The sequence below is a fragment of the Oryctolagus cuniculus genome, chromosome 1 (assembly GCF_964237555.1).
Source record: "Oryctolagus cuniculus chromosome 1, mOryCun1.1, whole genome shotgun sequence".
Lineage (NCBI taxonomy): Eukaryota > Metazoa > Chordata > Mammalia > Lagomorpha > Leporidae > Oryctolagus > Oryctolagus cuniculus.
In genome coordinates this window covers 84,663,106-84,689,106 of record NC_091432.1, presented here as the reverse complement: position 1 = coordinate 84,689,106, position 26,001 = coordinate 84,663,106, and the positions used below count along the sequence as shown (strand labels likewise).

General features: G+C 45.9%; 1 long non-coding RNA gene across 1 annotated transcript in view; it reads left to right on the top strand.

The window, feature by feature from the left end:
• SMCO4 (single-pass membrane protein with coiled-coil domains 4) overlaps nt 1-26,001 on the top strand; it is an 80,454-nt gene that overhangs the window by 37,935 nt on the left and 16,518 nt on the right. The window contains exon 5 of the long non-coding RNA XR_011383460.1: nt 20,069-20,144. This is a non-coding gene — a long non-coding RNA (single-pass membrane protein with coiled-coil domains 4). The remainder of the gene's footprint in view (nt 1-20,068; nt 20,145-26,001) is intronic.

Genomic DNA, 26,001 nt, shown 5'->3' with positions numbered 1-26,001 from the left:
ATTTCCTGAAACAGTCTGGCTCCCATCTATGCTTAAATTGGTGGTTTTGTGGATAGCACAGTTATGGTTTTAGTGGGAGCTCAGTGTAGATACTACACTAGTTTCTGAAATCCCCCACTGGGCTTGGCAAGTACCACTCTGCAATCAGAATTAACTGCATGAAAATAAGCACGTGAAACATTGGAGGTACAAGACACTGGACAGAATGCCAGAGGGGCTCTGTTTTGGCAGTAGCCTCTCATTTTCAAGTATGAGTCTGTTCAGTTTTGTTGTCCAGGCTGGAGAGGCTTGGATCTTCTTCCTCAAGTTAAAATAATTTACTTCTTTTTATTTATAAAGATTTTATTTGGAAGGCAGCTATACTCACCACTATACCACCAATGCTTGCATTGTTATTTATTTGAAAGAATGATAGAAGCAGAGAGAGCTTCCTTCTGCTGGTTCACTCTCCAGATGTCTGCAACAGCTGAGTTGGGAAAAGCTGAAGCCAAGAGCCAGGAATTCATTCCAGGTCTCCCACGTGGGTGTCAGCAGTCCAAGTACTTGTGCCATCATCTGCTGCCTCCCAGTGAGCACATTAACAGGAAGCTGGGTTAGAAGTGGAGTGGGACGCAAATTCAGGCACTCTGATGTGGGATGCAGGCATCCCAAGTGGTGGCTTAACCCATGTACTATAATGCCCATCACTGATGGATTTTTGTATCTTGGGTTATTATCTAATAATGGAAAGTTTCTGGTTTATGCATTCTTTCTTGTTTGGAAGCAACACAGGATAGGGATGAATCAGTACAATGATTGAGAGCACAGAGTTTCGCTGAATTTAGGTTCCTGTGCTGCTTGTGTTTCCAGTAAGCTTTGTGACTTTGGGGTAGTACCTTAACCTGTCTGTGCCCCATCTGTAAAATGGGTTAATAAGAGTACCTGCTACCTTATAGGTTGTTGAGAGGTTAAACGGGGTAGCACCTGTAAGCCCCCAGTGCAGTAGCTGTTGGTCAACTGTTGAGCATATGAGGGTTAGGATTCTTTTTGCCATCGATACTATTAGTGGGAAGCCTTCCAGGAGATCAGGATTCTAGTCCTGACTTTGCAGTGTCTAACAGTTGCACAGGATATATTATCGAGCCCTGTGAACCTCAGTGTTGTTTACTGTGAAATAAGGGAGTTGCCCAGAAGCTTTAGGTGCCTGCTAGTTTGAAAGTTCTGATTTATGTGCTGAAGTTTTGCTTTATTTTCAGGCCTGAGCTATGCAGTGCTGGCTGCCAGATTGTGAGGTTCCATTTTTGGCTGGGTATTGACCTGATAACCTTTGCTTCTCTTTCCTTGATTCTATATTCTTAGTGTCTCTACCTTTCCCTAGCTCTGCATACATATAAAATATATATAAATATAATATTATAAATAATATATCACGCTTATTTTATATTTTTATATATATATATTACTTTTAGTATGTTCAGACCTGTTGGGTTGGAGTTAAGTCTCAGCCTGGCTGAGCCTCACACTCCTTGGGGATATTGCAACCAAGGGTCATCCCATCACTTTGCTTTTGGTTTCTAAATCTTGTCTGGGTTTGTCTTCCTCATGCTCCCCAGCCCAAGAAACGGAGGCTGACTGGAGAGCCACTGCAGAGAGAGGAAAGGCCGTTTGGATCCATAGCCACCTTCTGGCTTTGTTTCCTTCCTAGCCTTCAGGTGTCATTTGAGCTTTAGTGCTAACCAGAGCCAGTCACAGTATAATTTTATGTTTTGCACATGCATTTTTGTTAGCCCCCACTTTTGCAAAAACTAGAGTTAATCTCTGCTTTGCCACTAATGTCAGCTTATCTTCTGGTTATTTCAGACAAGTGTGCACAATGAATTAATTGAGTTATTTTCAACCCAGTTCCTGCCTAATTGAACACCTGCCCAGAGAATGCTGCCAACTCACCTGCCTGTTACCTGGTTTGCCAGCCATCCCTGTTGTGTCAATGTCTTGCATGTATCAGAAGAGTTGGTCTTGTCATTTGTTGTTAGTTTACTATATTTTTATAAAACACATTTCTTCACTTAACATAAAGGTGCTGACACATCCTCTTTTGGTGCAGTCTGTGTACCCCATCTTGTCGCTGTCCTCTGAGCTATGACTATCAGGGACTGGGAGACTCAGGAAAACTGCTGGGAGATCAGATGTGGAGCTAAGGCAAGTATACACGCTGGGTTGGTTCTCAGGCTTGTTCATCTTCTCCTTGTCTCCAACTAGGTTTCTAGCAAGCTATTTTTAAAACAGTGCTGATAGTTCAGATATAACATGGTTTTTAAAACACTATTGACATTTTTTGACACTAGGGACTTTTAGGATCTCTAACTTATATCCAAAGATGTGAGAATCCAAAAATGGTCTTACCAAAGGTAAGGGTCAGCGTAGGGTGTCTGGTCTTCCCTGATCCCAGAAACTGTGCCCTTTAGTGGCCAAAGTTTGTCCTCATGCCTGTTTTCTTTGGCTGCCACGTGGTTCCTAGTGGAGCCCTGCAGTAGGTGCGGCTTTGTTATAGATAACCTGGGGATACAGCAACCCTTGTTAATTACTTGGTAGAGATATTCTCTTAATATTCTCTTCATGATGTTCTGGCCCTTTTCAAAGGTAGAAGCGTGCTTTTTGGATTCCTTTTATCCAGTTTTGAACTTAATGGAGGAAGACTAGAAAAATAGATTTTTGAACTATTTTGATTTGATTTTACTATGATTTTGTGTTTTGCTTTTTGTTTCCTTTTGGCTTTTCTTTATAAAATATCAAATTTTGAAAATATTTTAAAGGGGTTATGATTCCTCAGCAAATTTATAAACAATTACGGGAGCCAGCACCTGCCTCATAGGGATACATTCAAAAAAGTTGAAAGCAGGAATGCAAATTCTTGCACATGAATTTTCATGGTAGTATTATTCATAATAACCGGATTAAGAAGCAACCAGCTAACTTATCATTGGCTGCATGGGTCAATACATTGTGGTATATCCATACATTGTAGTATTATTTGGCCATAAAAAGGAATGAAATACACATCTGTGCAACAAGCTGGGTAAACCTTGAAAACATCACATTGTGAATGAGAGAAATCAAAGACAAAAGACCACATATTGTATGATTCTGTACAACTTACATGAAATGTCTAGAATCGGTCAGTTCATGGGGACAGAAGGCAAATGGATGCTTGACATGGGCCGGAGGTGGGGAGGCAGAGAGAGTGGAGATTGGCTGCTTAGGGTCCTGGTTTTCTTTTACGGTGATGAGTGGGAGCTGACAGAGGTGGTTGAATGACATAGTGAATGTCTAAATGCTCTAAATTGTCCACGGCTTACACATGTTACATGAATTTCACCTGAACTAAAGAAATACCTAAAGGGACAGCCATAGGTGTTCTTGCCAAAGGTGGCTTTTCTGGTGATGCCATAAGGAGCTGCTCTTGGGCGAGTCATTTTAATGCAGTTTTAACACGGGAGTGGAGTCTTGGCTTGTCACTGAGTGCTGTGGGCAGGTTAGCCTCCCCTCTCAGCCTGTCTTCCTCTGCTGCAAGTAGGGTTTAAAAGTAGGCATTGAGATTGGCATTGTGGTGCAGCCAGATAAGCCACTGCTTACAGTCCTGGCATTCCTTATTGGAGAGCTGGTTTAAGCCTCGGCTCCTCTGCTTCTGATCCAGCTCCCTGCCAGTCCACCTGGGAAGGCAGCAAATGGTGGCTCTGTGCTTGGGCACTGTCACTCTTATGGGAAACCTGGATGGAGTTTTGGCTTCTGGCTTCAGCCTGGCCTAGCCCTGGCTGTTGTGGCCATTTAGGAAGTGAATCTGATCTGCAGATTCAAGAGCCCCCTCTTTCTGTCGCTCTTTCAGACAAATAAACCTTTTTTTTTTTTTTTTTTTCCAAAAGGAGGCATTCTCTTTTTCGAGTCTCTGAGAATCAAGTGGGATGCTAGATATAAAGTGTGTGGCATGCTGTAAGAGCTTAGTAAGTGTTAACCTTTATCTCTGGTGCATGAGGGAGAGAATTGAGTAAACTTATGGAGACAGGCAAAATGCTGGAGCTAGAGAAGCAGGGGTTGATGTCAGCCATCCAGTCTTAGCTTAGACCTTTGGGAAAAGGGTGCGATCCTGTTATCTCCAGTTTGCCATAACCATTAGCAGCCAGTAAAGCTAATGAGGGCTTACTTCTACCAATATAAACAATATTCGTAAAGCACTTGGATTAGTGCCTGGCAGATAGTGAGGAGGGCTCTGTAAGTGTTTGGCTAGGTTAAAGAAGGACAGAGCAGTCGGATTATGGTGATCTTAAGGCAGCCCTGGGGTGATGTTCCTGCCCACTCCTTTGCTGAACTCTGCCTTCTGTGTGGTGGCCTTGTCTCATTCTGGTACTGACTTTGTGCCTCCGTCGTGGGCACATGTTGAGATGCCACCACATCTTTTATTAGCCCTCCAGTATTTGCAGGAAATTGAGCGACTGTGATCCCCAGTCACCTCTGTAGACTTGCTTTCCGATTCTGCCTTTCTTCCTTCGCCCGGTCCCGGGTGAATTCTGGCTGAGTGAGTAGAGGATCAAGACACCCGGGACCTCTGAGAGGCTTCAAGGGAGGATACGCTAGACCTCGCGGGGTGGGAAAGGCTCCTCTACTCTCATTGCCAAAGAACCAGTTACTGCGGAGTAGCTCTAGTTTTAGCACACACTGGGATGTGAATGGGTATGTTGCCCTCGGTCCCCTCTAATTGTGTTTGCCCTGAGCCTCCTGACTGCCACTTCGGTCTAATTATGTCCTGGTGGTTGCTTACTTCTGCTCCTTCACTATTTAGGCCTAGGTGATGTCAGCGTGTTGTCGAAAGAAGCAGTATCATGACTGGGGGGGCTGAAGAGCAGGGATTAGCAGTGGTGTGTCCTGGGTGTCCACGATTTAATCTACCTGGTCCCTCTTCCCTCTTATTCTGGGTGCTGCTTCTGCCCATCCACTCTTTGGTTTGCCACATGTGGTTCTTGGGCCCCTATTATCTCAGGTCCCCACTGCCATTAAGCAAAAGTAAGAATTTTTTACGAGGACTTGGGTTTCTCAGGAGACTTAGGCAGTCAATATAGCCATGTAATAAATGGGATTTTAGAGTGGGGCCTCTTCCTGCCTTTGTTTCTACAGAGATGCCAGTGCGTGGATACTCCGTGCCAAAGTGAGTGCACGCGACTGCTCCATGTGGAAATCAAAAAGGGTCAGTGGAGGATGGCTCACTGCTTTTGGGGCCCTCAACCTGATCGAAGATACAAAAAGAGGCTCGGACTGTGGAGGGAGAGGAGGACTTGCTGCAGGGAAATCTTTGGAGAGAGCCACTGTCTGTCTTGTAGCTCCTGTCATCCTCCTACCCAGGAGGTATGAGGTGGAGTGGACATTATTTCAAGTTTGAATGTTTGAGCCTGAGGCCTTGAGAGCCCTTTCCTCTAGGGTGGTGGAGCTGGGGAAGTGGGAGTCTGGAGCCTCAGTGGCCCTGGTTTCCTGCCTGGAGGGGAGGGGAGGGTTTGTGTGTTTATATGGGAGTCCCTGTGCCAACTGTTCTTCCTTCTCACAGAGTTCCTCTTTGGCCTTGGTGGGTCCGTGTGTTTGGTTGATTGGTCACTTATAACCGGAGTTCTTGGTCAGAGACACCATGCCCTTCCGTGACTCCTGGAATGTCCCGTACTTGGGTTTTCCTCAGGTGTGCAGTGCAGTGCCCACAGCCACCTCACAGGTGCTGAGATGATCGTGTGAAATGAGCACGTTGAAGCTCGAGGGGCTGCAGCACAGGAGATACAGAGGCCGCTGCAGGTTTCCTGATTCTTTTACTAACTCCCGGACACTAAAGACTTGATTGTCAACACCATTGGCTTGCTTACTGTAAATTACACATTCTTTCTGAAATAAATGATGCCGTTAGTGCATTCCATTTTTTTTTAATTGCAGAGTTGCTTGACCTGACTTACATATTTGTAGGAAATGAATGAATGACTCTTGATAAATTGTGGCCTTTCCAAGCCAAAAAAATTCCTTCTGAGTTGGTTCTTCATTATGTTCTGGGGAGCAGAGTGTAGCCTCCAGGTCAGATAGGCTGTTCTTCATGTCTCTGTGCCAATGATCATGCTGCTAAAATTTCAGAGTAATTGCATGTTTCTTTGGTTTTTGGAGTTAAGTAGCTTTGAGTTTTAGTACTCATGTTGCCACTTACCAAATTGTTTCATCTGCTTGAGACTCAGTCTTGCCATCTGTAAAATGTGATTTATCTCAACCCTGTGGTTTGAGGATTGTAGGTGATGATGTTTTCAAAGTCCTTCGCTATGTCTGGGATGTGGTAGGTCTGACAACAAATGTAGCTGTTGTTAAAAACGGAGTGGCCATTTGGCCCAGTGGTAAAGATGCCTGTGTCCCACATCAGAGTATATGGGTTTGATCCTTGCCTCCTACTCCTGACTCCAGCTTCCTGCTAACACAGACTCCAAGAAGTAATGCTGATCGCTTAAGTGGTTGGATCGCCACTGCCCACAGGGGAGACCTGGATTGAGTTCATGGCTTGAGTTCTAGCTGAGAACTGTTAGGGATATTTGGAGAAGTGAACCAGTGCATGGGCTCTCTGTCTCTCTGCTTCAAATAAATAAATAAATAACCACAGTTTTAAAAATTATAGCCTCAGTAATGGTTGCAGATAAAGGGGGTGAGCCTAGAAAATAGGAATCTGAATTTGATGTTTAAGGCCAAAATCAATTCTTCAGTATAAAAATCAAACTGGGGTCTTCCTCTGTGCATGGTGACAGTGGAGTAGATAAGATGTGTCACGTTATTCCTGTCTACTGGGGAAACAAATCATGTACATATAAAATAAAAGGTGACACATGCAAGGGTGGGTGGCTTCCAGGGGACTGGAAACAGGGAGGCTTCTTGAAAAAGGCACAGAGTTGATGAGAAAAGGCAGCAGGGGAAGCAGTGGCAAGAACTAAACCTTCAGAGCACTCCTGGGATCATTCAGCAGAGCACCTACTACAAGCAGCATGCGGGGCAGTGTACTGGGGAGGCCTGGGGGATGGAAAGATTGATGAGAGGCAGGGTGGTCCCTGCCCTGAAACAGCTTGGTTGGTGGAGCAAGCAGATGGGCAACTAGACTCTAATTAAATGTGATTAGTGCTTTGTGTTGGTCAGAAAAGGAATGACATTTGGCAGGAACCCCAAAACCCTGCATCTTCCATTAGCCCCCTGTGCTGTGCTCAGTTCACAAAGACTGTCCATCTTGTGCACATCTGGATGAATGGATTCTTCATTAGCCTCTGTCCAGTGCCCTACTTGGCAGAGTGTTGGAGTGAAGGTTCCATTTGTCACCTCCACCAAATCTTTCTCCCCACACCAAGTCTTTCCTGAAGAGTTCCACCTTCCTCTCCTCCCACAGACTAAAACCTACACCTCCCCCGTGGCAATAAGTATCGCCAACCCAAAGGATAGAGGAGGTCTTTGACACAGCCCCCACCCCCACCCCACCTTTCTCCTTGTATGCAGTTGTTCAGGCCTGTTGACCGCTGCCCTTTACTGCTCTCCTCCATGGCCATCAGCCAAGTGCAGGCCATCACCCCCAACTGTGGAGTGTGACCCATGTTATCTTATGTTCTGAAAATTAATTTAGGGAGTTTTTCCTAGCAGTCACAAAAAAGAAAAAGAAGTAGAATGGAAAACATTAGAGTGCATTGCATGTAATAAGGTTGAGTTTTATTGTGTGAGATTTGTATTTTTGTATATTAATAGTTCTACCGGGAAAGGCTAACATTGCTAAAGGCTTTCTACATGTCAACTTATTTATCCCCCACAACTTACACATTAGATGCCATTGTTATTATTATCACTGAGACACAGAAATTGAAAAGCTGAGCCAGATTTGCAGGGAATGCTGAGCACAGGTTGGTGGTCTGCCTCTCACAGGCTGTGTGTGTGTGTGTGAATGTATAGTACACTGGGTTGCAAAGCAATGTTTCTGACTTGTGGGTCGTGGTTAAACTTGGAAATTTTCTGTTTGACAGGTCTCTGAACTGTTCTTATCCCTTCTAGACCTCCACCCCATAGCCATGATAACCTTTCATACATATTAATCAGATGATGTTCCTCTGCTATGGCATTACCCAAGATCCCCTGCTCTTGGGAGAGTGAGAAACCTTTGTAGACACAAGGTCCTGTGTAATCTGGTTCCTGCCCACCTCTTAGTTCTTTCTGTGCTGAATACTTTCCTGGGCCACTGGCCTTTCAGATCCTAGATGCTCCAGGGTTTTAAAGACCTCAGGGCCTTTGCTTATACTCCTATGACCTCAGAGTAGTTGAGTCCCTTCATGATCTGCTTCCATAGTAGCCTGTACTGCAGGCTCACAACACTTGCTATTAGTTCCAGGGCTGGTGCTGTGGCATAATAGGCTAAGCTTCTGCCTACAGCACTGTCATCCCGTATGGGCACTGGTTTGAGTCCTGGCTGCTCCACTTCCATCCAGCTCCCTGGTGATAGCCTGGGAAAGCAGCAGAAGATGGCCCAAATGCTTGGGCTCCTGTACCCATGTGGGAGACTTAGAAGCTTCTGGCTCCTGGCATCAGATCGGCCCAGGTCTGGCCATTGTAGCCAGTTGGGGAGTGAACCTACAGATGGAAGACCTCTCTCTCTCTCTCTCTCTGTGTGTCTCCCTCTTTCTTTCTGTAATTTTGCCTCTCAAATAAATAAATCTTAAAAAAAAAAAAGTTCCTTGTTCACTTAATGTCTGTCCGAGGGCAGGGGCACATAGGCTGACTTTCATCCCTTAGGCCCTGGGGCAGCATCTGGCATGCCAGGCAATGAATTCTTGGTGATCAGGTAGCTATGGGAGGTGAAGAATACGAGGAGTTTGAATTTTGATGGACTTGACTATACCTGTCAAAAATTATTTATTCACTTCTAATCATCTGAGCTCTGTAGAAAGCGTTTATTTTTATGAGTAGATCAAAACCTTCTGAGTGAGTGTTTTGCCTAAAAACAAAAAGGGCCAGTGGGGGCAGTTTGTGTTTTTAATCCAGCAGATTCCCACTGTCCTGCCCTCACTGGCTGAGGAACTGCTGGCCTCCCTCTGTTGGGCTCCGTTCCCTGTGGGGTGGGCGAGGTGACCTAGGGAAAGAGTTTGGACCCCACATCAAGAGGTGAGGCTCTGACTGCGGTTCAGCCATGAGACAGCTTTCTGGTCCATAAAACAGGGGTGGTCACGGTGGAGGAGCCTCTGTTCAGCTGGTGGTATCAATTGAGGAGGTGAACTGTGTGTAAGGACCTGGCGTAGCAGGGTTGCCTGTCCAGGAAGATGACTGCTTAATCTCCTTTTCCTTGGGTCTCCTCAGTGTGCCTTTGTGGTGCGTGCTCCTCAGCACAAAGGAAGCCACCTTGAGCATCTGTAGTATGTAACCCTAGGCCAAAGCTGTTCAGAGTCCTTTCTGTGTTCACGTGATTGTTAAGACCTTGATCTTTGACCTTGGGGAGCTTTCTGGCCTAGGCCAGGACAGTGACAACTCTACATTCCACTTTGGCCTTGAAGAAATAACTACAGTGATAATAACCATGGCTTTCCGTTATTGAGCACCTGCCCTGTGCGTTGGTGTCCATGGTAACAGTAGCAGTCCTGCCACAGGCTGTGCAGCAAGAAGTGGACCTTGGGTTTTGCAGAAGAGGAGATGGAGGCCCAGGGAGAAAGCTACTGAGCTCTGTTTGGAATTCTCTCTAGGATGTCTTTCTCTGGTTAGTTACCACTGCCTTGTTCATGACTTTTTTTTTTTTCCTTAGAAAATATTGTTTGTAAGCTTCTTGAGAGTCCGTTTTAATAGTCGTTCTCAATCTGTTCTGTATGGTCTCTGTTCGTGCTTGCAAGATCAGACTTTTTTGAAGTGAAACCCTTGCTCAGGAGATTTGCTTGTCCAGACCCTGTGGGTGTTTCCTGCTCCCTCTAGTCCTACCTCCGGTGGCAGAGTACGTCCTGATCGGATAGAAGCCACGCTCTGAAGCCAGGGACCGAGGCCCTCTCCTCCCTGCTGCTTTTATTTCTAAGTACTTCCGTTTGTCTTCTCTGGATTGCACTCATGTTCCCTCTTTACCACAGCAGTTGATTGCTTTTTGGTGGCGCTTTTATTTTTATTTTCCAGATTTGTCTGAAATGGATCCTGATTTCTGCATTTATGGATGTGTGAAGTCCTGTATGTTGTTACTGATGATTTCCTTCATTTTGTGGCATTCCATTTGGTTGCAGGTCTATCTTGCTTTGCTCCTTTCTTCCATCATTAAATTTTAATATTTTTCTGTTTCTGCTCTTTTATAGAAATTTGTATTTTCTCTCTTAGGTTGTGATAATGGACCCTCCAGTGCCCTGCCATCTGACTTTCCCTCGTACTTACTTGTTTTTAGAATCACAGGTTCATGAAGCAGAGAGCTCTTCTATGATGTCCTTGCTTTTTTTAAAAGGCAGATCTGTCATTTCAGTACTCAGCACCCTTCACTGACTCCCTGAGCACCTTGTCACAGTGTGGGAGACCGTGGCTGTTCTCTCCCTCCTGCCTCTTCACCTCCCCTCCCCACATTATACTACACCTCAGTCTTTAAAGACCCCTTTACTTAAGGCTTAAAAGTGAGTATGATTGGGGCCAGCGCTGTAGTGTAGTGGATTAAAGCCACTGCTGCGGTGCCGGCATCCCCTTGGGTGCTAGTTCGGGTCTCTGCTGCTCTACTTCCAGTCCAGCTCCCTGCTAATGTGCCTGGGGCAGCAGTGGAGGATGGCCCAAGTGCTTGGGGCCCTGTGCCCAAGTGGGATAATGGGAAGCACCTCCTGGCTTTGGCCTGGCCCAGCGCTGGCCGTTGCAGCCGTTTGGGGAGTGAACCAGCAGATGATCTTTCTGAAACGCTGCCTGTCAGGTAAATAGATCTTTTAAAAAAAGAGAAATGAATATGATTTCCCTGAAGAGCTCTCCTTTATGTGGGTTGTATCCAGCATTATTTTCTGCCTTAGAAATTGAAATAGAAAAGATTGAAAAATATTTTTAAATTCATTTAAATATAACTAATCAACCCGTTGCATAACATAGATAGCATTTTTAATGAAAAGCAACTAGTTACAAAACACCAGTGTTTAGTAAGAGGAGTGACATTGTTTTACTTTCTGGAGCTCCTTAATGCTGCCTTAATGGAAGACAGCTAGATTCCCCTGAAAGCTTTATCATTCACTCTGTTGCAGTATGTTGTGTGGGTTTGACGATAGGAAGAAAGCCCAGCCTTACACAGAATTCTTGAAAAAGGCAGACATGTTTAATCACTTTTTTAGCTAATTGTGGATGGTCTCTGAAACTACATTAGAACTTGGCCAGCAGTAGTTTTTAAAGGTTTGGCAGCATGGAATCTGAAACTGTCTCAGTGAACTTTTCATTCTTCACATTAAAGTCCATTGGTCTGTCTTGCACTTTGAAAGGATTTTTAATAGATCATTTTGTAATGCCATGCACTCATCATCTGTCAGATATTAGCATACTACATTTACTATTGCCGTTTAAAAATAAAAACCATATTGTTAGTGTCATTACCATTCTCACCCAAAAAGTCTTCTAGTGTTTGCTCTGAAGCTCCCAATGGTGGATACAGATTTTCCAGGATTTTAATTTTTGCTTGAACTTCAAGTTTTATCTTTAGCAATAGTTACCATCCCTTTTCCTTGAAATAACAAACCTGTATTTTTGAGGAAATACTTACAAATACCCAAATCTAAATAGCTATATTTTTTCTGTCAGTCATTCTTTCAGATGGTGTTTTGTGAAAAGCAGTGGCTCATCCAGCTCACAGCTCAGTCACGCCCAGCTCAGTCACGAGGGGGCTTTGCTTCCTCACAGCTTACAGCACAAGTGCTTTGAGAGTGCTTCCATTGTGTCGCACAGGATATCCAAAAATTAAATGTGCAAGAGCTGATAGTTAACTAAAATTTATCATTTCTCTGCTTCATCAGGGATGTTCTTGGGTGAAATTGGCTTTAAAAAAAAAAAAAGAAAAAAAGTGGTTGTGTGGCATTGAAAACAATGAGAACACAGGAACCGTGGCCTTATTCTGTGCTGGGGCACCAGCACTCTGACTCGCCACGGCTTTTGCATAGTCATTGCAGATGTCAGCATGGTTGAAGATACCTTGGACCTCACAAGATCCCCAGAAAAGGTCTTGGGGCACACGTTGAAAACCACTGGAGGGGCTGGTGTTGTACAGTGGGTTAAACCACCACCTGCAATGCCAGCATCCTGTATGAGCACTGATGCAAGTTCCAGCTGCTCCACTTCTGATCTAGCTCCCTACTAATGTGTGTGGGAAAGCAGAGGAAGATGGTCCAAGTGTTTGGGTCCTTGCCACCCATGTGGGAGAGCAGGATGGTGTTTCTGGTTTCTGGCATCAGCCTGGCCCAGCCCTGCAGTTGTAGCCATTTGGGGAATGAACCAGTGAATGGAAGATCTGTTTCTTCCTCTATCAAAAAAAATAAGAAAAGAGAAAAAGAAAACCACTGGATAGGACTCATTTGTTTGCACATGCTAATCTCTCTTGCTTCCTGTATCTTGGCTCCATTCCTTTTCTTCCAGGAAGACTCATCTTCACCTGTGCGTGTATGCATATAAACACATTGTACATGTGTGTAGGAATGTATTTGTACATGTATACTTGTGTGTACAGTGTGTGTATATTGGTGTGAGTGTGTGGCTTCAGTTCACAGTAACGCCATGTGTGTGATGCTCTCTTCCCATGGACTGTAGACTGTGAGCCAGGTTTCACACTTTTACCTTGGTGGTGGGAGCAACAAGTACCAGGCCTGGCATAGGTAATCACTGGTTAAGAGTAGCTGTACTCATCATCATCACCGTCATTGCAAGGACTTGATAAATGGTGTTTTGAACAAATGAATAATGTAAGTTAATATTCCTAGGATTTCCTTGGGATATTGGTTCTCCTTGATATCAGTGTTAAGCATGGAATGACATCTGTGGTTAAGCAGGTTTGCTAACACTCAAATAGGTTCTTCATCGCAGGGCTTCCCAGATTTTAGTGTGTGTGTTGAATCTCGGGGTGGGGGGGGAGAGGAGGCTACAAGTGTGACATTTCCCAAGCTGACCTCCTTTTCTTATAAGGAATAGGTTCTTTGGAATTTTCCTTGGGAAATAATAAGGGAGCCTGGCTTTTCTGTTTTTACAGATGAGGAAATTGACTACCTGTGTTCCTTCTTGCATTATACCTTAGATACTTGATGAGCTCCTCTTAATGTTAGATGCTGCTAGATGTGGGAATTCAGTGGCAAATGAGAAAGAAAACAGACTTGGGGAGATATTATACTCTTTATCTGAAGTGGATGGTTAAGTGAGAGATACAAGCATTCATCAAGTAATCACTGAAATGACAAGTGATATGTTAGAAGGCTTACAGTTCTAAACCATTTGCTTTTTGTTTTGCCCATTTTTAAAGCCTTACAGCTCCATTTAGGCCTTCCTATCAATACTGTGCCCTGAGAGCTCTCTGCGATCCAGATGACAAATGAAGAGCATAGGAATGCTGGCCATTTTCTCTGTTGTATCATCAGTGAGTGTATTGTTGAAGACAACCTCCTCTTAGTGCCTGGCTTGTATGTGTTATGTGGCCAAATGAAGAAGGCATAAATGTCCTTAGGAAAACTTGGGACAGGGCCTGTGTTATGCTGCAGTGGGCTAAGCCACTGCTTGCAATTCCAGCATTTCGTTTTGAGTCCTGGCTGCTCTACTTCTGATCCAGCTTCCCGCTGGTGTACATGGGAAGGCAGCAGAAGATGGTCCAGGTACTTGGGCCCCTGCCAACCATGTTGGAGACCTGGATGGAGTTCTAGGCTTTGGCCTGGCCCAGACCTGGCTGTTGTAGCCATTTGGAGAGCGAACCAGTGGATGGAAGATCGATCTCTTTCTCTGTCATTCTGTCTTTCAAATAAATAAACCTTAAAACAAAAAGAAGGAAAACCTATGACTGTAGAACAGCCTTTCAAGTGCACTCATTACCTATGTGCCCTAACTCTATGCATCACTGAGTAGGTGTATAAAACCAAAGAGTGTCATTTCCTGCTCCTCTACTCGGATCTGGCCCCGTTGTGGAGGGACCCAGTGATTCCTCCCTTCCTTCTCATGCAGAGCAAAATGCAAAACAGAAAAAACACATCCTGGTTTCTATTTTGGTCCAGAACTGCACACACACTGGGGGAAATGTTAATACACTATTTATGAGAATATGTTTAATCAAAGGACACGATGTTGATACAGTAAAATTGGCCTTTGGTCTTGGGACTGGCCAGATGATGAGAGTTTTGCAACAAAAAAGTCTTGGAATCAGGACTTTTGTAAGATTAGGTTGGTGTTTAATTGGATGTTTCAACTTGTGAAGTCACCTATAGAGAAATCAAACGTTTGCATGTTTACTAGTGGATGCATCTTGTTTTTGGTGTGTGGCCACAGTCTGGGCTGGATGAGCTCTGGGAATACATATAAGTCTCCCCTACTCCTACACAGGGAGAGAGAGGTAGGGAACTTCTCATGTTCCTCCCAGAGTCTGGAAACTAGTAGGTTTTTGAGAGACCAGGGGTTCAGTGAAGTCCTCCAGAGAATGGTGTGAATTCCGGTTGCTGATTTTTCAGGTGTTGCTCTGATATTGCATCAAGAAAATTATCAGGGAGTTTTGGATTTTCTGATTTCTCATCTTTGTGATTGCGGTAGAGTTGCAGAACTATCATGAATTGCTAATTTTAAAAAATAACTTTCTTTTAATTCACATAATTATAGAAATTTGGAAAAATGCCAGAAGGCATAATGCTGAAAATTACCCATAGTTCTACAATTCAGAGATAATGATTGCAAATGGTTTGTTGTCTTTGCACATTTTTATATGCATAATTAAGGTCATTGTGTATAAATTTTGACTTTTTCTGTTTAACATGAATATTTTCTCTATATTGAGAGCAGCACAGCATGGGGCTTATATTCATTTCTGGAGGTTGCTGTAACAAATTTCCACAAAGTTGGTGGCTTAATGCAACAAAATTTGTTCTTTCATGGCTCTGGATGTTTAGATGTCCAAAGTCAAGATATGGGCAGGGCTGTGCCCCTTTGGAGGCTCTGAGAGAATCCCTTCCTTGCCCTCCCAGCTTCTAGTGGCTGCAGGGATTCCTGGGCTGGCAGCCCCAACTTTCCAGTATCTGTCTCTGCACATGGCTTTCTCATAGGTGTGTGTATCTGCACATGTGCATGTGTGCAATTACCTCCTCCTTACAGGACACTCAAGATAGCATTTAGGCCCCACCTGGGTAATCAAGGATATCTCTCTAAATATTCTTAAGGACCTCTGCAAAGACCCTTTATACAGATTCATGGGTAAGACCTGGTATATTTGGGCCATTATTCGTCCTACTGTTACTGGAGATGGGCTGCTCAGGGGTTCTTGTTTTCATGCAAGAAAGAATTCAGACATGAGGCAGAATAGTGGTAAGTGAGATAGCAAAGTTTAATGAAGAGGCTACACCTGATAGGCCAGGTGGGCATCTCAGGAAAAGGCTGAGAGCATAGTCTGCATTCTCACTGGAGTTTTATCAACACGAGTGTGGGTCGCTCGTTTCTTCTCCCTACCTCCTTCTCTGGGGAAATTGTGGATGGGGGATTTCTGGATGTAGCATTTCTGTTTTTGTTTTTGTTTTTTGTTTTTTTTTTTTGTTTTTTTTTTTTTTTTTTTTTTTTTTTGACAGGCAGAGTGGACAGTGAGAGAGAGAGACAGAGAGAAAGGTCTTCCTTTGCCGTTGGTTCACCCTCCAATGGCCGCAGCGGCCGGCGCGCTGCGGCCGGCGCACCGCACCGATCCGATGGCAGGAGCCAGGAGCCAGGTGCTTTTCCTGGTCTCCCATGGGGTGCAGGGCCCAAGCACCTGGGCCATCCTCCACTGCACTCCCGGGCCACAGCAGAGGGCTGGCCTGGAAGAGGGGCAACCGGGACAGAATCCGGCGCCCCGACCGGGACTAGAACCCGGTGTGCCGGCGCCGCTAGGCGGAGGATTAGCCTAGTGAGCCGCGGCGCCGGCCTGGATGTAGCATTTCTGAAAATACGCCCTGGACCTTGTCAGCACAGTGCTATGAGACTGAATAGTCCCCCTGGTGTAGGGCAGGGAAGTCCCGTGAGCTACCCCCAAGGAGAGGGCTGGAACCCGTCTAACAAGGTTATATTTTCTTTAACATGTCTCATTTTCTTCCCTTTTTCTTTAATCTCTTTTACACACATAGGCTAATATCTACCTTACTACCTTAACACTATCACAGGGTTAAAGAGCATGGACTTTGGGGCCAGAGTGTGGGCTCATACTAGCAGGATGACCTTGGCCAAATATCTCAACTCTTGGTGCCTCTGTTTTTTTGTTTGTTTGTTTGTTTGTTTGTTTGTTTTTTTTGACAGGCAGAGTGGACAGTGAGAGAGAGAGACAGAGAGAAAGGTCTTCCTTTGCCGTTGGTTCACCCTCCAGTGGCCGCCGCGGCCGGCGCGCTGCGGCCGGCACACCGCGCTGATCCAATGGCAGGAGCCAGGAGCCAGGTGCTTCTCCTGGTCTCCCATGGGGTGCAGGGCCCAAGCACCTGGGCCATCCTCCACTGCACTCCCTGGCCACAGCAGAGAGCTGGCCTGGAAGAGGGGCAACCGGGACAGAATCCGGCGCCCCGACCGGGACTAGAACCCGGTGTGCCGGCGCCGCTAGGCGGAGGATTAGCCTAGTGAGCCGCGGCGCCGGCCCGGTGCCTCTGTTTTTTGATCTATAAAATGAGAGTTACAGTGCCTACCTCCCTAGTGGTGTAAGATTTAAAGAGAATGAGTATATTTTTATAAAGCACCTAAAAGCTTTAAAATAGTGCCTGGCCCATGTAAGGGTTAGTGTTATTGCAATTGTTGTTTTTATTAAAAATTCCTGTAATAATTTTAATGGCTATATAAAGCATCATTTATAAATCTGTCATAATTTAATCATTGCCTTTTGTTGCCTTCATTTCTTTCCAATTGTTTTTTCCCTGTATATCACTACCATGGATTTCTTGAGCATAAAGTTTTATTCTATTTTGGATTCATTCCCCACTGTATAATTCTTGAGGTGGAATTATGGCATCAAGGGGTGTGTACAGTTTTAAGCCACTTAGTGAAAATGTGTTAAGGTGCTTTCCAGAATGTGCCTGTTAAAGCTCCTACCAGAGGCTGAATGAGCCCAGTTTTAACTTTCTATAGTATTTGAATGGTAGTAGTCTCTCAGAGAACAGGGACTAGACAATAGTCATTTTGACTCATCTATTGCTTAACTAGAGTCTGACCTCTTCAACTTGGCACTCATGGCCCCCTTCTCCCTTCTGTGGACCTTAATCTCTGAACTTGACCAAAATCATTGCTCCCTGGTGGAATGGACTAGAAGCAGTTAGGTTCTTGAAGATCCACAGCAGGCAAGTTCATGATTGTTCAACTCAAGAACTAGTAGAAAAATGTGACAAGGGGATAGAGGTTGGGCATAAATTTTTGGTGCTCTCAAAAGAGAAATGTTTTTATTTGCTGAACTAGAGCATAAAGGTAGCACAAACAGCTGGTGGCAGCCATCAATCCAAGAGCTTCTGAGTGAAGTCATTTGAAGCCATCCAAGCCCATATGAGCCACATAGGTAAACCAGGCAAGACCAGAAGAGAAGCTAATGCAGATGGCTAGTGCAGTTGACCCACCCAAACCAGGGTTAAATGAAATATGTGCTGTTGAAGACCATTCCAAAGAAATCAAGAAGAAGAAGGAAGATAAAAGATTGAACAACAAACTAAGAGTTGGCCTTGAAATATTGCAGTTCTTGTTGTGGTAACAACATGCATTGCACTATTACTCAGCCATTCCTTGCTTGCGATAGCCACTTTCCAGAGTCTCTCGTCTTGATATTTTCCATTAAAACCTTATTTATCTTGCTTTGTAATGGATAAAGCTCATGTTAGGAGTCCACTCTGCCTGGGTCTTGGACTCCATCTTTTTTTTAAGATTTAAGAGCAAGATTTATTAGAGTCAAAGACCTCCAGCCTGAGTGGCATGGAAGGGGGCTCTGAGAGAGGCAAAACTCAAAGGGAGACGGTGGTACTGGGATTTTTAAGCACAATTTTGGGGAAGAAAAAATTCGACATTTCAGTTACAACCCATCCAAAGACCTGATTTGTGGTCTTTTATCCTGTCTGGCTTGCTCATGATAAAAAGAGCCATCAGAAAGGTAGAATATCTAATTTGCTTTACAGTAAACTGGGATTTCAGAAGGAATCCCCACTCCTGTGCTATTCTCATGATAAGATTGGAAGCTTCCAAGGAGTGGGCAGGCAGGCACTTTGACCTTGCTAAAGACAACTTCCAGGTAAAGCAAGCATTTTGCACCCTAAACCTCCTCCACTGGGACTACCCTGACTGCCCACTAACCCGCTGGATTCACCATATTCCCTCCCACAGAAGAATGGACCCTAACTTCTGTTAGGGGGTTGGGATGATGGCCACCTAGGTATCTTCAAGCTGAATAGGGGTGGAGTGGTAGTCAAGACAGTGTTCCAGCAGCAAGTGGGGGATGCGGTGCCAACTTGGAGAGACTGCTTCCATCCGAGGTTTCATGTGCATGTCCATGTCACTGTTTCAAGTAGGGAGAAAACGAATGTAACAAGCAGATTAAACTCCCAGGGTCTAAAACAAAGGACAGAGTCATTATTAGAGGATTTAAGAAGGAACTGTCTAAAGCATGAGGAAGTTTTCCCATTGAGAGGCAAATAGAAACTGACAGGAGGAGCTTGATAACAACCAGGTGGGCTAAGGCCTGGCCAGGTATTGATGAGATCCAGAACTGTCTCTTCACATGTGGTACTGGAAGAGACATCATAAAGGAGGTTGAACCTCCTTAGGGAAGGCACCCTGTTGACTTCCATTACCTAGCTTGCTTGGGAGGAGAGCTGGCCTGAATGAAGATAGGTGGCATCTCTAAAAGGAAACTTACAGTTCCGCCTGCTGTGTTACTGACCCTACTTGGCCATCCCCTCAACAGTAGTGGTTACATTGGAAGCTGGGCTGAGTGAAGGGCTTTTTCCAGCTTAGAGCCAACAAGGATCTGTGGCTCTGACACAGGAGTCCTTCAACCCTTAGGGCAGTTATGTTCCCAGTGACCCAGCTCTTGGCTGGCAGAGTTGCCAGGGCTGTCCAAAAGCTGACTTCTGTGTCCATCTGAAGCCCTGGCTTTCTATATTGAAAACCAAAGCCATTAGCAGTGGACTGGCCTGTTGGGTCTCCTTGATGGCAGATCACTGTTATGTAAAGCAGCTATTAATTGGCCTGCCACCTATCTTTACATTGGTACTGCTGCCTAGCTTGCTCCTCTTTCTTCCTGGTTTCTGGTAAAGTAGATCACAGAGGCAGCTTTTAAGAGGATGCAAGTCAAGAGGGTGTTCAGTGGAACTTCATCTTAATACTGAGTGCAGCTGGGATTTTATGCATCAGCTGGTTTGGTCTCCAGTCTGGAGTTCCAGACAGGAACTCTGTGCTCTCCTCTCAGACATTATGAGACAGCAGTGCAGAGAGACCTAGGCTGCTTTCTGCCATCTTTTATTTTCCTCAAGGATTTATTTCAGGAGCCTCCGTTCTTTCACCCTCCACTTTTGCTGCTTTTTCTAGTCGAACCCTGGATCTCTCATTTTTATGTCAGTGATTTTTGCTTGTAGGGAATACAAATGGCAGCTTAGGTTAGCACAGTCTTGCTGTAGGAATCTCAGGAATGCAGGAGCAAAGCTTGGCCAGCCTACCAGGAACCAGAGCAGAAGGCGCCTCTAACTTCGGGCTTGCACACCCATCCTGTGTGTCTTGTGTGGAGGCAGGGCCGGGACCGTGGTGGCAGGTGTTTGTCCCCCAGCCAGTCAGCTGGGGAGGGCACCACCGCCTCCTCAGTGGGGATGCTCTGCAAAAGGGGTCTGTGCGGAGGTAGCCCCCTCAGGCACCCCTGATACCACTTCTTCTCTCTCAACAGGAATAACTCAAGCACCTTTCCCAGAAATTGGCTTGCTGAAACTCGCCAAGCAGCGGTTCTTGGAGCTGAAGAAAAGGTAAAAATTCTTTTATAAGGGAAATACATGTTGGGGAGGAATTATTGTCCCTGTCTTTCCTCACATTTGCCTGGTTGAGTCTGTAATATTTTACCGGTGCTCTCTGCCTGGCCAAGTTGCTATTCATGCTCAAGACCTTTATTAAATGCTGCCTCCCTGGAAAGGAAGGCTTTTTGGGAATCATTCCGGCTGGGGCTGATTTCTTCTGTTACTGAATGCTCATAACTTTTTCTTCTTAGAATGACAGTGACTTTGTTGGTGCCCCTCTGACTGCAGCATGGTTCTTCTCCCTTGCCTGGTGAGGGGTCCCTTCTTGGTGACCCCATTCCCCCCATCGTAGCACCCCACACTTGGTTCTGTTGCTCCGCTGAGTGTTTTCCCTGGGGAGCTCCTCCTGTGAGTATCTGTATTATGTCTGAGATGCAGGAGAGGAGATGCTCCATGGACATTTGTTGAATGAATGATGAATAGGCCTCCCCTCCTGGACTGTCAGCTCCCCTGTGGATTCCCTCTGTGCCTCCACCCCTGCAGCCTTGTAGGGCCCAGACTAGAAATCCTTCCCAGATAGATTTTCTTCTGTGAGCATGCATTCGGAAATTAGGAATTTCTAATCTTCTCTAGTTGCCCTTTGTTTTCTTTTAGCTATTGGTGAAATGGAGCTAATAGCTTTTCCTGGATGGTTTAGGCCCTTGTTAAGAGCAGTAATACAGAAGCTGGAAAGGAAGGGAGGTGACAGGCAGAATAGGAAGCCAGTGCCTTGGGAGCATGGCTCCTCAGCCTATCCCCCCCACCCCCCATGACAAGGGCAGTTGCACAAGATGGGGTGTGGGTCTTACCATGGTTCCTGGGTGCTGAGTGACAGACCCCTGCCTCTATCCATGTGGCTCTCCAGGCTGTTTCAGGCAATGGACTGTTGCATCTCAGCATACCTCCGTGCACCAAACATTTTTGCTTTAAATGGGTGGAGTCAGGTTCTCTTCCTCAGCTGTTTTCTGCCTCCAGTAAATGACCCAAAGAAGTTCCTAACTGATTTTATCAGTTGTCCTGGTCCCAGCCCTCCCTACCTTGCTGTAACCAGCAGTTGTCTCACTTGTAGCATCTTTTCCTTGTACAGAGTGCTGCTTTATGCGTGTCACCAGATCCTTCACTGCCATCCATCCTAGGCAGCAGGCAGGGACAAATAGTGAGTGACTTCTCATTTTCAAAGGCAGGAAGCAAACTCGGAGAAGCTGGGTATCTTGCTCAAGGACATGCGCCGGTGAGACGTGTCTTTCCTGTCTTGGTCCTTCCCTTTGGAAGCCATGACAAACTGTTGGTGTCGTGAAACCCAGTAGCTCTGTGCCTTTCCTTTGAGTTCCTTTCATGGGAGAGTTTTGACCCTCTGTTGAGAACCACGGTTTGGCCCTGACGTTCCCATCACCCAAGGCAGCTTTCATGAAAGAGCAGCCATCTCCCATCCCTTCCTGATCCCCAGTCAGTCCGGAAAGTTTTGTTTTTAGGGCTTATTGAAATGCAGGAAATTGAGCGAATTTACAGTAATGCTGCATTGTCTCACTCTATGAGAAGGCCAGAAGACGGTCACAGGGGCTTGATCAGCTTAATCTAGCTGTAGCTAATGGGCTTCCCTTCCTTCTTTAAATAATCACACATGCTTCTAGCCAGTGAAGGTGGCAGAGCATCTTGCTTTGGTGCCATTTGGCATTGTTTAGATAAATGTGATTTTTTTTTAATGACTCAACTTTTAATTAGAAAGCAGACTGTCAAGTGACATTTTGATTTGTCCTTTGATGGAGAAATTGGAAAGTAGTCCCATCGTGGTAAGAAACCAAGTTCTAGTCCAGAAGGGGGCATGCTAACTTGGAGCAGGGTGTGATGTCTGTGAGCCGTTGCTTTTCTCAAATAGGCAGGCGGCTCTCTGGGGTTTTGGTTGACTTTACTCTGCGTCTGATACCACTTTAAATGAAGGAAGAGGTTTTCTGTGGGAGGTTCTAATACGAAATCCTCTAACAGGGTGGTGCTCCCAGTGACGTATGTGTCAGGGTCCAGGACCAGATACCAAGAAGTCAGCAAACCCATGAGACACTTGCAGTTGAAGAAAGCATCAAGCTTCACGTTTTACTTCCAACTGTGGCATGATGCCAGTACCCTTTACTGTTAAGGTGGTTGTTTTGTTTGACCCAAAGCTGGTATTTGCATCACTGAGGCTCGTATTAGCAGCAGCCTGTGTATGTCGTGGCTGAGTTTGGTTCCACAAGCTCCTCAGTGGTGTGACATGCAGGCACATGAGAGGAGGATGGGGAGGAGTCCCCCTGTGAGCCAGCCCCAGGTGTCCATCGTTCCATACTACTCCATGCTCTGTGGTGCTTTCTGCGCCTTTGATAGTGGTTAGCAAACTTGGGTATCGCACGGGCACTTCGGGCTTAATGTGTCCAAATCTTAACTATAGGTCTCTTTCTACCTTAGCACCTTTCCAGATCTCCTCCCTCCATCTCATTGAGGTGCGCAGTTGTTAACTCAGTGTTTCCTAGCCAGAAACTGGGGAATCATCTGTGAATGTTCACCTTTCTCTTCTTCCACGTCACCAGGTCCTTAAATTCTTCCATTGCCCTTTAACATCTACCTCCAAGTCCCAGCCAGCATTTTGTTTGTCCAGGTTACAGCCAAGGCTGTTTATCTTCTTGTCATGCTCCTGACTTTCTTCCATTCTACTCATTGCTTTGGTCTCAGAATGGTCTTTAAAAATGCTTTCTGTATCATTTCACTACCTTGTTGAAAACCTGTTTGACACCTCCTCTTGCACTTAGGTGAAGCCCATAAGCCTGGCAGGGTTGCATGGTTTTGGTTCCTGGCCTGGCTTAGAGATTCAGTGGCATTGGTCTCAGCACCTATTTTTTTTTTTTAAAGGTTTATTTATTTATTTGAAAGTCAGAGTTACACAGAGAGAAGGAGAGGCAGAGAGAGAAAGAGAGAGGTAGAGAGAGAGACAGAGACAGAGAGAGAGACAGACAGGTCTTCCATCCGCTGGTTCACTCCTCAAGTGACTGTAATGGCCTGAGTTGGGCCAGTCCAAAGCTGGGAGCCAAGAGCTTCTTCCAGGTCTCTCACGCAGGTGCAGCGGCCCAAGGACTTGAGCCATCTTCTGCTGCTTTCCCAGGCCATAGCAGAGAGCTGGATTGGAAGTGGAGCAGCTGGGACTTGAACTGGCTCCCATATGAGATGCCGGCACTGCAGGCGGCAGCATTACCTGTTACGCCACAGTGCCAGCCTCACCTTTTTGTAACTTGTGAGATGCTGTCCCCTTTGTTCTTGACTCCCTGGGAAGATTGCAATGACTTGAGTGTTCCAAATCCAGTGAAACAACTCTCAGGCTCTCAAAGGTGTATTTGAAATGGAAATTGTGTTCTGGGAAATGGAAACAGGAGGGATCTGCTTTTCCAAACCACAGAATATCAACCTCTAGAATGTGGCTCCCAGAAGGTGGAGGCAGGCCATTGTTTCATCTGGGACCCTAGTGAGTTAGTCACAGATCTGTAATCAACTAAAATTGTAGGACTCTGTCACTCCCCAAGAAGCTCCCACTCCTTGGACAGAGAAATAGCACCACACTCTTTTAGCTCAGGAAAGCAGAAAGGAAACTTTACTAGGCCTGAGAAGACCACCATTCCACAGAGAAGAAAGAAAGCTGGCTAAGTGTTAGTGCATTCATAGAATGTTCCTTTGTATGTAAACACATTTCTCCTATCCCAAGGCCTGTTTGTTTCCCTTTGCTTAGCCTTACATTTTCTTTCTTTCTTTTTTTTAAAGATTTATTTGGTTTATTTGAAAGACAGTTACAGAGAAAATAGAGGCAGAGAGAGAGAGGTCTTCCATCCGCTGGTTCATTCCCCAAAGGGCAGCAATGGCTGAAGCTGAGCCAGTCCGAAGCCAGCAGCCAGCAGCTTCTTCTTGGTCTCCCACATGGGTGCGCTGTTCAAAGTGATTAATGGAAACACTGAAATTCCAGCTGGGTTTTTGGTGTTCTGTGGTCTCAAATGAAGACAACTATTCTATGAGCTTTAACTTGAGATATTTTGAGGTGTCAGTTTGGTGGATCCCCATTGTGAGTTAAAGATTGCAGTGGAAATACCAGACAAGGTGCTCTTGGTAAGTGTTATGAGCGCTGTGGCCAAGTGTATCACCAGGTGTCATGGGAGCATGGAGATGGGCTCCTTTGAAATGGGTCCTAAAAAGGGTTTGCAGTGCAGGAGGGCTTGGGAGAGAAATGCAAAGGTACACTGCAGATAGCATATAGATAGGGCCTGAGAGGCCAGCAGGGGCAGGGTGTGCCCAGGGAACTGCTTCCTGGAGGGCTTGGCGGAGATGGGGCTTGGGCACCAAAGGATGGGCAGGAGCCAGATCCTGCGGGGCCTGCCTTGGTGACCAGGTCAGGCAAGGGGTTCGGTCTTTATAATAAAGGCAGTGGAATGTCACTGCAGGATTTTATGCTAGGGAGTTACTGGAGCACATTTGTCTTTTCAAATTGCGATTCTGCAGGCATGGTCTGTGCTCTAGAGACTTCTGAGGGGCAGCGATCTGATTCAGATCCCTCTGTCAGTCCTTTTATCAGTTCTCACGGATGGGAGACTTAAAATTCCACAGCCTTCCACGGTTAGGGTATGAATAGTTACTGGAGCGTGATTAGTGTTCTGTGAGCACCCTGCTGGGGTCCCAGGATGACTCTATTCTACCAGGAGGCTGGCTGCCTCCCCTGTTCAGCTGTGGGGTGCTCCTGGCACCCACTGTGCTTGGGTGTTCAAGCAATTGGAGTTCCTGCAGGTCTTGGAAACAGTACTCCTGACAGTGCAGCCTCAGCCTGGTCTTGAATTTGCAACAGTTTGCGGTTGCTGGGAGCTTGCATGTTTAATTTTCAATTACTGGTAGCTTGCCTTTCTTGTGACTAGTTTAATGTGATTTGGTTGGATGTTCACCCTGGAGCACAGAGTGATGCATATGTATGCTGGGAATGTCTTTTGGCTTAAGAGTTTCTGATAACTAGACTTTGAAGCAGGTGTGAGGTTTAGTGTGTAAGTTATCCATACTCTTTGCTAATGAAGATGTATGGGTCTTGCACATTTGTTTCTCAGGTCACTCTTGACTGTGGGTACCACATTGTTATGGGCTGGCAAGGGGAAAAAGGTGTGAGATGGACAAACTGTGCATCCTTTACCTGCCTCCACGGGCAGGGATTATGGGAAGGGTTGAAAACGTCTGTGTTACTTAGGGCTTGGTTAGGAGGGAAACACAGGTGAGGAGGCTATAGCAGAAGTCAAAGATGGGGCCCCAGGCCTGTGGTGTGGAGATGGGGAAGAAGGGGCATGTCTGAGAGGTGTAAGGGAGTGGTGTGACTTGGGGAACCAGTGACGTAGGGAATGATGATGGACAGGGCAGGGATCCAGGAGACACCTAAACTTCTGGCCTGGGCAACATCAGTGAGAGGAACAGGCTTGTGACGTTCAGAGACACACAGAGCAGGCCATGACAAGACCTGGGGGTGGGCTGAGGTGCACTTGTTCTCCCACTTCGTATGTTGGACTGTGACGACAAATGATGAGATGCAAGGAGAGGGGGCTGGGCTCAGCACCGGAGGGCCCTGAAGGCCAGGCTGTCCTGGTGCTGTGTAGTGGTGGCTGTGGGGACTCACATGTTTAGTTAGAGCACTAAGGCCAGACCTTGGTTTCTGTGACATCGTTCTGTCTGGAGACTGAGGACTCAGGAGGCTGGAGGAGGAAGGCATCTGGTGAGAGGTGAGGCTCAGCAGTAGTGGGGGAGTGCCTGGTGTGTGTGTAGTGTCTGTGAAGCACTGGGGGCGGGGAGGGTC